General features: G+C 35.4%; 1 long non-coding RNA gene across 1 annotated transcript; it reads right to left on the bottom strand.

Moving 5' to 3' along the window:
- Positions 1 to 423: 423 nt before the first annotated feature.
- Positions 424 to 1,549, bottom strand: LOC146141495 (uncharacterized). The gene is made up of 2 exons (XR_014498749.1): positions 1,396 to 1,549; positions 424 to 618 (listed from the first exon to the last, which is right to left on the bottom strand). It is a non-coding gene; the product is annotated as an uncharacterized LOC146141495 (long non-coding RNA).
- Positions 1,550 to 16,224: the final 14,675 nt, after the last annotated feature.

The following is a 16,224-nucleotide window of genomic DNA, read 5'->3' as shown; positions in this document are numbered from 1 at the left end:
GTATGAGTAAACCTACAGTTTATTTAACATAAACACTATGCTAGACTCACGTATGACCATAACACCATGTTTGCTTAGGGCTTAGCCATTAACGTAACTATTCAAAATTAGCGCAAAAAAAAAATTCAATTGATATTAGATGGCGGTAAAGTTTATTATAGAAATGTCAATGCGGTACAACTGCTTTTTGAAAAACGTGCATTCTTGACGAAATTTATTATCCAAGAAAATTCATAAACAAACAATATTGTTAACTTATGCTTGTCGTATTTTAGAACACACGGACACCAAATGTGAATGAATGCCTAATATTTTAAACAACAGCTTTATCAAAATATTTGGACAAGAAATACCAACATTAGTCACGAAACAAGTGCACTACTTAAAAGCTAAAAAAAAGATTGTCTATTGGTAAATTCGACTTTCCTCTAAAACCTCAATTTTTGGTTCATAAAGAAGAATTTGGTTGTTTTGATTTAGAAATACCAACAAGAAACAAACATCTACACTCTTACGGACAAAACAAGACGTTTATTCAGAGAGACGCGACGAAAGCAAATGCAGAGAGAACCATCACAACGAAACTTGTTTGCAAATGGAAAACTGTCGAGCTGCCACCTAAAAAACGAAAGTTCGAATTATTTTTTTAGTCATAAATCTCACAAAGAGTTTGATTATAAATTGCAAAGCCAAATAGGTCGAGTGGATCGACAGCATCTTGATTAAGACGTTTCGATACGAGCTTGTATCATCTTCAGTTGATGTGACTGAGAAGCACATTAGGCATCACTTATAAGAGATGGGACGCTATTGTTATCAGTCTGAGTTTCGAAAGTTGGGCCATTATTTTGCACCTTCAGGTGTTAAACATCTCTTATAAGTGATGCCTAATGTGCTTCTCAGTCACATTAACTGAATATGATACAAGCTCGTATCGAAACGTCTTAATCAAGATGCTGTCGATCTACTCGACCTTTTTGGCTTTGCAATTTATTATCAAGCTACATTACAGATCCGTGCATAATGTACCCACACAAATAGTTTATTGCACAAAACAAGTAGTGTGAATTCGAATAAAAGTTTTAAAGGCGCTATTCGGCCAATCTTGTATTAAAGTGTTGGATAAGTTGTATATTTTCCAACCGCTCATGCTATGTTATTCTATAACACAGAGGTTCTTAAATGGGGTCAATTTTGAAGAAACCTGCCTCCGTATGCATATTATTAGGGTTGTTCAAAACACACTTTTTTTCGAATTTCTAATTTTTACCCCTGAAATTGTTAGGTTGCGTCTTTTTATGGAGTTTAACTAGAAACAATGTTGACCTAAATTGTAAATTTTGACGTTTTTTAAAAGTCAAAAAAATAGTTATCACTCTGTAAACATCGACATACCTGTAGTGGTAGACGTGGTGGTTGCAGTAGTGGTTGTGCTGCTTGCATCACAGGTGGGTGTGGCCACGTTGTAGTTGTTGGCCAGAGTTCCGTCGCATTTGAGGGTGGCAGTAGTGGACGACAGTGTGTAGCCGCTGTCGCAAGTCATAGTGACCTCTCCGTTAAAAGCGACAGTGCCGGTTGGAGCCACGACACCGTTGGTCACAGTCAATGCCGAGCAGGTAATTGCTGGTTGAACATTAAAACAAGTTATTAATTCAAATTACGAATGCTTTTTTCAAGGCTGGATTAATTATTGCACAAGCATAGGCGGTATTTTTTTACCAGGTATCGACATTTAGCGATACGAAGAATCTTATTTCATATACGAAATGGTAACTCAAGGTATTTCAACAGTTTATGGGAGAAATTCGTGTGCGAGTAAACAATTAGTTTAATACTAACTTGGCCCTATAAAATGTTGCAAGAACAGTTTCTATCCTCTACTAAAAAAGGCCAAACTTTAAATTAGTATCTTCTTGAATTAGTAAAATTATTAAAATTAGTATCTTATTAAATTAGTAAAGTGTCTACACTTTATACTATAATTGAATTAGTAAAATGTCTACACTTGAAAGCAGCATATTTTTAAATTAGTAAAATGCGCAATGTGACATAATCCAAACATAATGTGACTCACACAATATTTTATCTGTTATATCTCAAAAAAAAAACAATATAGAAAAGATCTTTTATCAACTGTTTTTGTAATAAAGTAGTTAATTTCTAGATGTAAAAACAGCATCCGAGCTGAGAATACATGTTGTTTAAACAAGCTCTCGTCACACTACAGCGATAAAACATCAAAATGAATAAATGTTAGGTAATGCCAGATTTTAATGAGTAATGTTGTTAGATATACTTTTCAAATTTAAGTGACCAACGACAAGCAATGAATCACTTCAGATATCATTAGTATGGACGATTGTACTTAAGCTGTTAGATTAAGCAAGGAGACCTATACTACATAATGTCGCAATGCATATTTCACTTCCTCCTCATAAAAGTCATGAATTCTCCCTGATAAAATTGAACATTGAATGGAGTTAATAAAAACAAAACGAAAGACAGACAGATTTGAACAGACTTATTGTAGATGCATGTTTTTTGTTTCAAACGAAAAGTCAGAACTGCTTGTATTAGGATTAAAAGAAAACCACTTGCTTGAGATTGATGCAGTATAAATACAAAACGGAAATAAAACTCCACGGTAAGTGGTCCTTTTTGCTACAACAGCCGTGCTACCAATTGCATTACTAAGAGACTATAAGACAGCCGTAAGTAGCTGATATTCCAAACGTTACGCTTCTTACAAATTTTTTTGCTCGAGGAATAGAAAATGGAGCTCTATGTTTAACATTTCTCTACAAAATGTTTTCGCTACTAAGCTAAGCAAAACAATAAGAGTTTGGACGAAACATAATATTAGTAAAATATCAAAGGATGTACATTGTAAAAATGTGGAATTACGCGCTTAGCTGGCATTTGGTGACTGTGTGCTAACTTTTGAGAAAATGCAAATTGCATTATTTTCCGTTCGATAAAAAATTTCAGGTTCCGCAATGCTAACCTCCATTTACAAAATCAGAAAAAACATCCTTTTGTCCAAATTTGGTGAAATCAGTTATTGGTTCTGCTCGGTGTTGTAAACAAGTTGTTAGGAAATGACTTAAGTCCCAGTCAAGTCATTTGAAAAAACAACTTCAGTCTCAGTCCAGTTATTAGAAAAACAAGTCCAAGTCAAGTCATTTGTCTAAAAGACCTCACTCAAGACAACTCATTTTGGTCTAGAGTCTTCAGTCAAGTCCAAGTGATTTAAAAAAATGACTTAAGTGCCCTTAAGTTAAGTTATTAGTTTAATTTATTACAACGCTGGTTCTGCTATATTTAGTTTAAGCAAAGTTAATTGTTTTACCTGCGTATGTCAATGTGGGTACAGTCCACGTGTTGCTTGCAGCAGAACAAGTGGTTGTTGCTGTAGTTATAACGAACCCGACATTACAAGTCACTGTGACTGTATCACCGTTTGCAAATCCTCCATTAGCAGGAAGAGCATTGGGTGCTAAGGTGCCTTCCACAACGCTAGGCAATGATGTACATGCAGCTGTAATTTAACATTAATGCATTACATGAAACACCTCCATCCAGTTCCATTAAGCGCGTAAAAATCTGAGGTATTTTAAACTTTTTCCTAACATAACATTGCAAAGACACTTTTTGTTGTTAATTAGCATCCTTTGAAAAGCAAAAGAAATTTTAATTGACAAACCCAAGTATTTTAGGGACATGACTTTGGATACTTAAAGACTTTTGAATAGTTATTAAATCGAAAAACAACCAACAGTTCGCTGGAACTTCACGATGTGCATTTATTATTTTTGTGTGATCAGTGATAAAAAATAAAATACAAAGTATACAGTTTGAATCTTGAAGAGAATGCAAAAAGCATGTTGAGTTATGGTTGTGCCGAAGGTCGTAAGTTCAAACCTCACCGCAGTTTGGTTGTTTTTCTTGCCTGGCATTGCTGGCAATTTAGACCTTCTCAGGATGACATTTTTATTGTAAGCCTTTTTGTGGTATTTGTGTATTACAGCAAAATATTTAATATTTATGATTTTGTGAAAAGTAGAACAAACAGAAAAATGTTACCTCTACAGTCCAACGATGTTGGTGTCCACGTGTTAGATGCAGTACATTCAGCAGTGTTGGCACCATCAGTTGACGCAAATCCAGCAGCGCATGACGCAGTTACCACTGTGTTGCCCGTGTAGCCAGGAGAAGCGGGTAATGTGGGGGTAACTGTTCCCGAGTTGATTACAGTTAGTGCAGCGTCGCAGGTAAAAGCTTGGGTGAAAACAAATAAGAAATTAATTTCAATCTTTGTTTCAAACCTAAATACAAAAAAATAGTTGCAGTTAAATTTGGGAGATTTGTATTTTGCCCTACCCTTTGTGTCTAAAAGGCACAAAAGCAACATTTTTTGGACTTGAGCCTTTATACAGGGTTGGCCGTAAGCACTTGCCCGCTCGCCAATGCGAGTGCAAATCGCTCCGGGTGAGTGCCGATTGACACCTACTCGCCCGACTGGCGAGAAATTTGATTAGTTTGTGTAGGACAACTTGTGTTAAGCACCACTACTAAGCGAAATATTACTTAGCGCCAGTTATTTCCCTAAAACCTAAGACGCAAATACATTCAACACTACACAAATAATAAGGTAAACCGAAGTCACGTCCGAACCCCGTAATAAAGACTCTTTGTCCCGTTTAAAAAAAATCGTTAAATACGTCATTGCTGCAGTGGCAAATAGTAATAAGGTTTATCGTTTAACTTGAACGTTGTTAATTTTTAAATGTTTAACCCAGTCGTTGACGCCTTTGGAAAAGTTTATTGGACCTGCGATGTACCCAGGATAATAATTCTACTTTTTTGTATTTATTCAATTGTTTGTTTTACGAAATGAAGAGCAATTGCTACAGTTTTTGCTAACAATAAGTTTCAATAGAAATGTTTTATAATAATATTTGTAAGCAGTGTTTTTTATGCTTTGAGGGACCGAAACCTCCACTGAACACTACGATATTTGAAAATATCGCCTACTTGTGTAACTAGAAACTATAGTGTTAGGCGAAATGTGGCGTTTTGTTTGTGGCGTGAAGCAACCTGCGGTAAAACGCTCTTCAAGCACAGAAAAATAGAATACGAAAAAAAGAGAGCTCAAGGATTTTTATAAAAATGGAAAACAGGCAGGCCGTGGCTACTAAATTGTCAGTGACATACGAAACAGGTGCAAATAGCAAAAATATTCTCCAAATACGATTGTTTCGAATATTCTCCAAATTGTATTTCATCGTATTGTCGCGGTAATACACAAAGAGGCCGTGAATAAAGTTTCACCACGTACAATTTGTAGCGTGTTTTTCTTGTCATTTTGTCAACTGCGAATTCTAACTTTAATTATTAATTTGCGCCTTACTTTAAAAATAGGGACTAGGGACTTGGGTTCATATTTCGAAATGTATTAAACTGTAACATTGATTCTTATTTTGGTTGGTATGTGTTTAATCTGTTTGTGCACACGGCCCTTTTAAGCCAGTTTAACATTCTCTGCACACGGGACATTTAATGGTGCTTTTCTCGTGATGCTATCTTTCTAATCTGACCTCTGGCGATTTTCCACTGGACTTTTAAATTTAATGACTGCCAATCTCGCAAATCATGGTCACCTTGTTCTGATCTAATCTTTTCGCTGGCGCCGTCCTCGGACCGAAGAATTAATCTGTTTGCCATGGCTATAATTTTTACTGTCTTTATTAAATTGCGTACTTTCCTATAACTCGTCGACGCCCTTCTCGCATTTCCAGTTCTTGCGTAACTGCTTTTTAGAAGGCGCCTATATTAATCGGCGTCGGAGCGTCTCTTTTGTCCAGTATTTGGGAAGTGGGCCATTGCGTTTAGAGGTCAGCACGTTTGTGTAGTGTTCTGTCTTGTAAGTAACTTTTGCTCACGTACTAAGCGTTGGTGTGGTGTTTGACATTTTGGCTCATCTAATACACTTAGTTGCTTGGGTTAAGTTGTGTGGTCTGTAGAATAAACTTAAGCATTGAGGCAAATAACTCCCGATTATCTTTTAAGAACTCATTGCGGTTGCGTCCTGTCGGACAAGTATAGGTTAGGCGGTAGATTCTAATATACTAGGGCGCGGCAGGGCGTAACACAATTAACGAAGGGAAGCATTGAGAGTATAGATGTTCAAAGCAGAATATCGGCGACTCATTTATAATGCTTGCTTTCAATGCGGCGTTAGTTTTTTTTTCGGGCGACCAATAACTTCGCGATAAGCTTCGCCTAATAATCAAGTGTCAATACCGCCGCAAATTTAAATGCGAAATCTTAAGGCAGTCTACGCCTCTCTGTTAGCACCTGTTGTGCATCTTGCTCCAACCAGCATACCAACATTAGGCCTAAACATCTAGCAAAACTTTCGATTTAATAGTTTGCGTATTGAGAACATAATAGTGTTTTTCATATTGTTTAAAACTACAGATTTAAAGCCTGTTTTAACAGTGATTGCTCGGACCAAGCCATGGTAAAAAATTACCGAGTAAAAGTTTGCAAAAGTATAGCAAACCATAGGCGTTAAACCATTTTTAGTCTTTAAGAGAATGATAATATTTGATTTTCAAACACGTAAGCTATTCAAAATGTAATAAAATGGCCATATGCATTATCTACGTAAATTCTGTTTATCAAATATATGTTTGGATCATTCCCCAAAATCTACGCCATATTTAAACCCCTTTCGCATTAAAGGCATAAGTTAAGTGGGGAAGTTTTCGGCCCATATCTGTTTTTGCTTGCAGAAACAAGTTAAAAAAAAAATAAAAGATAAAAAAAAATAAATAAAAAATCAAAAATCAAAAAAAAATCAATAAATAAAAAAAAAAAAATAATAAAATAAAAAAAAAAAAAAAAAAAAAAAAAAAATCAATAAAAAAAAAAATTGAACAAAAAAAAAAATGAAATCAATTGAAAAAAAAAAAAAGTAAAACAAAATAAAAATTGAAAATAAACACTAAGCCCTGAAATATATACCCCCTGATAAAATATACAACAACCGCACCCCCGTCTGGTTGACTTTGTTTTCTCAAATGCTATGTTCGTTCTTTTGCCATAAAAGTTTGAGGAGTAAGCTGTGCTGTAACTTGCTAAGTAATTATTGGCATACAAAACTAAGCATACCATGAAAAACTGAAATGTTGATCAGACGGACCTCCGTCGCAAAACTAATTGGTGAGTTTAGATTACTTCGTCAATACGTTTATGTTCGTTGTTTAGCAGTTAAACTCCTTGTTTAGAAAACTGTACTTCGCCCTATATCAGTGTTTCCCAACCTTTTTTACACTAGTGCCCCCTTGGGCTCAATATTATTTCATATCGCCCCCCTCATCTTGTTTTACAGTAAAGTATTATATCAATCGTTATCTAACATCATATTGTCTTCACCTTCGTTTCGTTAAGCTGTCAGTCATATTTTAGGTTGCCTAACATACATTCACTATGGGAATTTATAGATACATTATTTCACCAGGTTATGTCATTACCAGGAAAATTTAAACTTTCTGCACCAATAATTCAAATCAGGGGTCGTCAACCTTTTTTAGTCGCCAACCAAACTCAGAAAGGTCTCCGCTGGCCGCATTTTTTCATCCATACTTTCTGAAAAGTATAATAAAGCTACTTTTAGAAAACGCGTTAACCTTAATAGATAGTGTACAGTGTTTGTTAATCTTTTTAAGTCCGGGCGCACCTGGCTACCGAAGCGAGCGCAATTCTTTTACCGGCATTTCTGTTAAATTTCCTGCTAGTTTTTGTTATTACATTGCCAAAAAAATGTTAAAAATATATGTGTAATATTTTTCAATACGTTTTCCGTTTTTCCGTGACGCACTTGGTAGCCATCCACGGCGCAACGGTAAAGAAGCGCTGATCTAGTCCAGAAACAGCTTCAAAATGTGTAAACAAACCGGACGTAGAAAGATCATTCACGCGAAACGCGAAAATTTTTCTACCGCACTAAAGGTAAAATAGTCAAAAAGTATTTGAAATGAACTCATGTCTAGTTGTCAAAGGGGCGCGGCTGGCCGACTCCTGCGGCGACCCCTGCTTTAAATATACAAACATTTTGCCGCGTATAAAACGGTGAAACGCAACAACATTGAACAACTTAACATAAGAAAGCCAATTATTACGTAACAATGGTCGGGAAACTACTAGAAGTTCGCAGTACGGAAGTTGCCAGAAGGCTAAAAGTTACCTACAATGCTGTTTGTTACTATTTTTATGTGAACCTTTTACAAAATTTTGCCATCAGTACTTTCATGTAACGCCCCCTTATGTGCGTTCAGCGCCCCCCAAATTAGTAAAAGACCCAAAACGCCCCCTTGTAAGTCGACAACGCCCACAAGGGGGCGGTACCGCCCAACCTCTGCCCCATATGAAAGTACGCAGCGGCCTCAAAATACCAATTTCCTAGAAAAAGGTTCAGCTAAGAGTAACTCAATTCTCAAGCACCGATGCCAATTCGGTTTAATACATGGAAACAAATTGGGACTATATTAAATTAGACTAGATTAAGTTATTTTTGCCGTGGTTACGACATCGTATAGGAACAAAATACAGGAATAAAATAAGTTTATCAAAGTTGTTACGTCAAGTAATTCTGTTGTAAAACTATTTCTTTATGTTACTAACTAAAGATATCTATTTTTTATCACATATTTTGCAAGCAACATTTTTTATTCCAAACACAACCATAACAAGATTAGGCCGTGTAAATGGCTGAACGAGAAAGAACATGAAAGCAGTAATAGGTTTTGGGAATGGTCTTTAATAATCAGCACATGTAGCTATTAATTTAAAAAAGCAAAATATAAAATATTTAAGTAAACACAAAAGGCGTATCAGCTACGAAGTTAACAGCTAAACATTTAAAGAATGACTGTTACAATCGTAGCTTCAATTACCCATAAGCTATCATAAGTTGCAAACATTTTTCTTTTAACTTGACTCGGAAAAAAATCTTTCCATTTAAAAACAAAGTGTTGACAACAAAATATTTAAACAATTTCCGATAAGTGCAAACTCAAAATAAAAAACGCCGAGCATTTAAAAGCGGGGAGGGTGCGAATTTGTCTTTTCTATTTTCGAAAGCTAGTACGAAGTCACAGTTAAAAAGCTACATTCCTACGAACAACACACGTTTTTAATTTAAAGAGAATTGACGAAAGCGATTGCAGAAAGAAGAATCACCGTCAAAGTTGTTGTTATATGAAAAACTGCAGCACCGCCACCTGTAAAAAGAAAACACACAATAAGATCTACAAGGCAACAACATGTAAAGCGAAATTATCTACAACAAAAAAATTGCATTTCATTTACATTTATTGTCAATTCCTGCCCAACCCATTATTTCTGTAAAATTCAGTACGGTAAAACAAACTAAATTTTTTAATAAACTAAGCTTTTTTGTATTGATCTGTGGCCAACGTCAAAAGGTTTTCCATGGCCCAATGTTGAGAACCGCTGCACTAGAAAAAAACTATTGCAAACTGCAGTGTTAAAGTATGACTTACTGTCGCATGTCGGTATCACGATATTCCAGTTATCAGATCTCGTTCCATCGCACACAAGCGACCCAGAGCTGGAAAGTGCAAAGCCTGTGTCGCAAGTAACGTTCACAGCTGTGTTGTAAGCGATGGTTCCTGTTGTGTCAATTGAAGTTGCTCCGTTGGTCACAGTCAAGGCCGCGCATGTAATTGCTAAAAAAAAAAAAAAATTAAGTAAAACGTTCCACAAAATACGGTGTTGTGTAATGACAGTGCACGTAAGTCACTGTTTTCAAATGACTTGACTTAACTAAAGTCCTGTGACCAAAATGACTTGACTTCAGTCTTTTGAGCAAATGACTTGACTTGGGACTTAAATCATTCAGTCAAATACCTTGGGTTAACATTAAGTGTATTCAAATATTTTTTTTAACATTTTTTTTCTTTGGCCGATATTTTAGTCCGAAAATATGATCTAATTATTCCTGTACGAGTTTTAGCATCACACCAAGATATTATGCAAAACAAAATTTTAATAATTATTAAAGGTATATAAACTAAACGTTTTTTAGTTTTTAGTTGTAATTAAGTCAAGTTTTGAACAGTTCCCAGATTTATAAAAAAAATCAGTATAGGTATCGGGTACCGGTTGACAAAATTGTAAAAGGGCGGAAATCGGTATCGGTTAAAAAAGTGATATCGGTCGATCTCTAATAAAAAGTATATTATTTACAGTTTACGAAAAAAGTTTGGTAACTCCTGCATTAGCGTTACATTTTTACCTGTGCACGTTAATGTTGCTGGGGTCCAAGTGTTAGTTGAAGCAGCACAAGTTGATGTTGCAGTAGCTATAGAGAAACCAGTATTGCAAGTCACTGTGACGGTATCATCGTTTGCAAAACCGCCAGCAGCAGGGACAGCAGACGGTGCAAGTGTTCCTTCGACCACAGCAGGCAATGCGACGCATGCAGCTGCGTTAAAATGAATGTTGTATAAGTAACGGGAGCACTTGTGTATGAATGGTTCAGTGTCCACAAGCAAAACGCATACAAGTCAAAATTCGCAGGGTCGTGCCGCAATATTGTATGTAAACAAAAAACAACTATAAGTAAAAACCGAGTAAAAACAGGCTTCAGTTATTGACAACAAAGAAATATCAATAGAAGTAAATAAAATAAAAGCATACCATATACAGTAGAGCGGTGTTTCTCAACCAATGAATTTGGTTGGCCGCCGACCACAGAAATTTTATATTGTAAGATGTTTTTAAATTGGTTATTAGCAAGATTTGCATGACATTTTAAAAGAAATGCTGACAACGAGTTCAGTGAAAAAAAACACCTATTGTTATCTAAAATACGGTGGATATGCGGTAATCCACTTATTGGGGGTCTCGTGAACTTACAATAGGTGAAAAAACAACATTTTACCACATGTTAGTCCACCTTTACAATCGGATACGTACAGTAGTCATGCGAACATATTTAATGAAATGGCTGTGTGTGTTAAATAATGGGCTGCTAAGTCGGTTATGAAACGTTTTTGAAACTCGGGTTCGGCTCTTCAAACAGGGTGTGGATTTCTTGCTGTCAAACTGGTCACTGACGGCGTTTGCACAATAATTTCGGACAAAACATGTCGGCGGAATAGAACTGGGAATAGTAAAAATTGAAAAAAAAAGATAAATTTGTCAAAAATATTTTTTTTAAAAAGTCAGTAAAATCACTTGGAAAATAACTTAAGTCCAAGTCAAGTCATCTGTGAAATAACTCAATTCCAAGTCAAGTCATTTGCAATATAACTTAAGTCCAAGTCAAGTAATTTTTTTTAATAACAAGTCAAGTCCCTGTCCAAGTTAGCAGTTGCCCAACACTAATCTCAAAACAAAACGATAAAATATAAAAATTGTAAATATCGTCCGATTATTATGAGCAATATGTCAACTCGGAAAACAAAACATAAATACATTTAGAAATTTAATTGTTTTACATAAAAAACTTGAGATAAATAGCTCACTTTTATAAAATATTAACCCAAGTTATTTAACTCAATGACTTAAGTCCAAGTCAGGTATTTTGACCAAAATACTTACGGTTACGTTAAGCTAAATCATTTTACCAAAGCGACTTAAGTCAAGTCTAGTGATTTCAAAACAGCGACTTAAGTCAAGTCATTTCAACGCGGCCGAAAAGTTTATTATTTTTACTTTTAAAATGAACGGTAAGCCACTTACCAACACATGTGGGCAGAGCAGCAGACCAGTTGTTGGTTTCTGTTCCGTCGCATGTCAAGGCCGCTGTTCCAGATATAATATATCCGGCTTGGCATGTAAAGGTATGTTGTGCATTGTAAACTGTAACTGCAGTTGTATCGACTCCGTTGGTGATGGAGGTTATCGCACATTCGATTACTAAAAGTATAGACAGTGTAATTCGTTTGAATCTTTGAAATCTAAAATTTAAGTATTTTGCCAACAGAAAAGCAAAAAAGGATTTGGTTGTACTAACAGCATGTAGGAAGCATTGGCTCCCTCCGAGCCTGTAGCGCAGTTGATAGGGCCGACCGTCGCCCTGAGTTCGAACCTCACCCAGGCTAGTTTTATGAACAGAATGCAGCAGGCAACGGGAATAAGGTTGTTTCTCGACTGGCTACCTTTGTGCCTGTGTAGCTCAGTTGGTAGAGCTTTGTAACGGTTACTACTTACTAGTCCGTTGTAAGATGTTTTTACAGGCGTTTTAACTACATTGGTCACGACTGAATCCCCAAGGGCATTCAAAGTAATTATTTTTGATAAAATAACAAAATACATAAATCGACATAAAAGGTAACGTTGCACAATGGACATTGCAATTCGATTTTTGTCATTTTTGGTAATGCCTGCGTAAAAATAATAAACAAAAAAACAACTGAATTTCAACCAAAAAAGAGAAAATGCAAAACAGTTAAAATACAGCCAACTTAATCAACTCAAGTTAAATGTCGCAATAATTTCACGTAGCAAATGTTTTGCTTTTATATTATATATAATATAAAAAATATAAATATATTTACTTGAATACTTTTTAACGACAAACCAAACTTTTATTTTTTAACGACAAAAAAAAAACTTTTTAACACACAAGAAAACTCAATTCGTTGAATTACCGATGCAAGTAAGTGTCGGTGGATCCCAGGTGTCTGTCGTGGTACAAAGTGAAGAGGAATCAGCACCAGTAGCAACCTTATACCCGGCATTGCAGGTGATTGACACTGTCCCAGTGTAGCCGCCAACAGGGACAGCTGGGAAAGTTCCTTGGGTGAGGGTCGTCGGTTCAGCGGCGCATGTGGCGGCTGTAAATAATTAGAAAACGTATTTAAAATAATCGAAAAGTCAGTTTTTTTTTCTTGTTTAGCGATAGAGAGGGTATGCAACCAGTATTGTAAAGTCATATCGAAACAATTTAAGTCCCAGTCACGTCATTTGCAAAAAAACTTAAGTCCCAGTCAAGTCATTTGTAAAATACCTTAAGTCCCAGTCAAGTCATTTGTAAAAAACAACTTAATTCACGGCCATTAAGGTATAGTCAAACAATGGACGGAACAGGCCTAACGTATGTCTGGTTTCAAACTTTTTTCGTTTTTTTAGTCTGGTTGCTTATTTTTTGACGTTTAGGAAGTTTCTTTACCGAAAACTGTTCAAACTTACCAACACATGTGGGCAGAGCAGCCGACCAGTTGTTGGTTTCTGCTCCGTTGCATGTCAAGGTCGCTGTTCCAGATATCACATAACCGGCGTTGCAGGTGAAGGTATGAGCTACGTTGTAAGCTGTAACTGCAGTTGTTCCGACTCCGTTGGTGATTGAGGTTGCCGCACAGGTTATAGCTGAACACCGTATGTTAATCAATTACAAAGTTGCCAAGGAACGGTTAATATTCCGTTGCAAGCTGTTTTCACAGAAGTTTTAACTACATTGTTTACGGCTAAATCCCTAAGGGTATTGAACATAATTATTTTTAGTAGAAAAATTAAAATACATGATTCGACATATGAGGTAACATTGTATATTGTCGTTTGTTTTTTTCTTTTTAGGATATGGCGAACATAATCAACTAATTTAAATGTCGCAATAATTTCGCGGGGCAAACGTTTTACTTAAAAAAAATATATATGTATTATTGTATATATTATATAAGTATACCCGAACACGAGAAAACAGTTTAACACAATCAAACTTCTTTATGAGTGCTAAACAATCTCTAGAATCAATTTTTCTTTTTAATAAAAGTGTTCTTGTAAAATACCTGAAAGTTACGATAAAACTAATATCAATTGATTAGCGAAATTTTAGGCGTGTGTTTAAAACTGAAATTAAACTAGAACATGAGTATAATAAAAAAGGATTAAGTTTATGTTTTTCTCTAAAAAAATAATAATTAATTATAAATCAAAGTATATATTACTATGATTTAAAGGGAATTAGAAAATGTCCAATTACTTTTGTTTTGTAGTACTTACAAAACTTCAATTATTTCAAAATGAAAGTTTTAAACAAAAAAAAAATTTGAATGAGATTTATTTAAATGCAAGTCAAAAAAGGTTGAAATTACTTTTTTTTGCACTTACCAGCACATGTTGGTAGAGGAGCCGACCAGTTGTTGGTTTCTGTTCCGTCGCATGTCAAGGCCGCTGTGCCAGATAAAACATATCCGGTGTTGCACGTGAATGTAAATGAACCGCCGTGAGCTGTAGTTCCAGAGGTTCCTCCTCCGTTGGTTATTGTGGTTGTCGCACATTCGATTGCTAAATCCACATGTTTTAAGGTTAATTTTTGTTGAATAAGTTTTTTTTTCATATTTTAAAATACTATCATTGGAAAGAGGTATATAAAGGCATTATTCCACCTGAAGTATTTTTCTTTTCAAATGTTATTATTTCATTATATGTATATTTTTACGGCACTCATTTAAAAGTGGAAAGATAACGACATACGACTGGGTATATCAAATAAAAAGAGAAAATATATAACAGTAAAATATAGCCAACTCGGCCAACCTGATTAACCCTATTTAAATGTTGCAATAACTCCGCAAAGCAAATGTTTTGCTTTAATGTATACATTTAACTAGAGTAGAATACGAGAGAACAAATAAACACGTATTAATCAAAACATAATATAACTTTTTAACGACCAAGCAAAAAAAAAAAAAAACTTCGCCCTTTTAACCCACAACTGTGCTGTTGTATAAACTAAATTCGTTGAATTACCAATGCATTCAAGTGATGTTGGATCCCAGGTGTTTGTCGAGGTACAAAGCGCAGAAGAATCGGCACCAGCAGCTACCTTATACCCGGTGGCGCATGTGATTGTAACTGTCCCAGTGTAGCCTCCAGCAGGGATGGGTGTTGGGAAAGTTCCTTGTGTGAGGGTCGCTGCAGCGGCGCAAGTGGCGACTGTTTGAAATTTTTTTAATAAATTTCAATATTATGTAGTAAGAACATCAGTATACAAGAGTATTATGTTGAATGTTGCGCATATCTAATTATATGTGTTCAAAAAAAACAACATGGGTACAACATGTCTAACTACGGCCAACAAATAACCCCGAGTCTACAGCCTGTATTTCACCCAATTTATGTAACTGAAATCAGGTGGATTTTCAGCAATCAACTTACAAGGGGGTCGAACGTGTCGTATAATTCATTCACCAACAATACATGGTTGGAAAATATCCACCATATGCTATTCCACCATTACAATTTACAGTTGGCGGCAAACTCCCATTTGTCCTGACTCCAAGTCCGCGGACCTGGCAAAAAAAGGCCCTAATTCTAAACATTATATACATATATATATACTGGTGAGGCAGACTATAGAAAAAAAAGAAACGAGGAGAAATACATTATCTAAACAAAAGTAATTAGTGTACTGAAAAGCGATGAGAAATTCTTCTTTTTTCTGCAGTCTACCTCAGAACTCAGCAGTATATTATATATACTTAGAATTAGTGCTTTTTTAATATGTTAAAAATGGTTCGAAAGTTTTGCGATACATTTGAAACGTTTTAGCTACTTCTTTTTGGACTTTGATATTCATTACTACGTACAACTGAAACTCGAACTATTATATTTTAACATTAAAATATAAAAATGTGATGAAATTTTAGTAAATTTATATAGCTTAGCTGTTCAAATTGTTCATTTTAACAAATGTTATTGATTAACCTTTAAAACATTAAACATTTTACCACGATATGACAGTTGAAACAATTAGAGAATGGAATCGATTTTCTTTATACCAACCTAAAAGTATAATGTTTCCTGAAAAAACATTTCTGATTCAGTCGACAGCATTAAGTACAATTCGCCAATGTACAATGTGCGAGTTGAAACTGATAGCTTATGAGCCTCATCGAAATAGTTGGAATTTAAAAATATAAATTTCGAGTTGGAATTAGTCCACACTTTACAGCAACTTAGTTTAAATACATTCAAGGAGATGGCGGGATGGCCTGGTGAAAAAGACAAACAGCATAGCACAACGAATCGACTAAGATCCATTATTTTTATATAATATTGTTCGACACAACCACGATCTATTAGTTCCTTAGTTGCCCTTTAAAAAAAGCTAAATTTTAAAATTTAAATTTGGGAGTTGCAATTAGTTGGCCCTTACCAACACATGTGGGTACAGCAGCCGACCAG

Source organism: Ascidiella aspersa, chromosome 5, assembly GCF_963924565.1.
Source record: "Ascidiella aspersa chromosome 5, kaAscAspe10.2, whole genome shotgun sequence".
Lineage (NCBI taxonomy): Eukaryota > Metazoa > Chordata > Ascidiacea > Phlebobranchia > Ascidiidae > Ascidiella > Ascidiella aspersa.
Note: the sequence above shows the minus strand (reverse complement) of the source record. Positions and strands in the feature narration are given on the sequence as shown.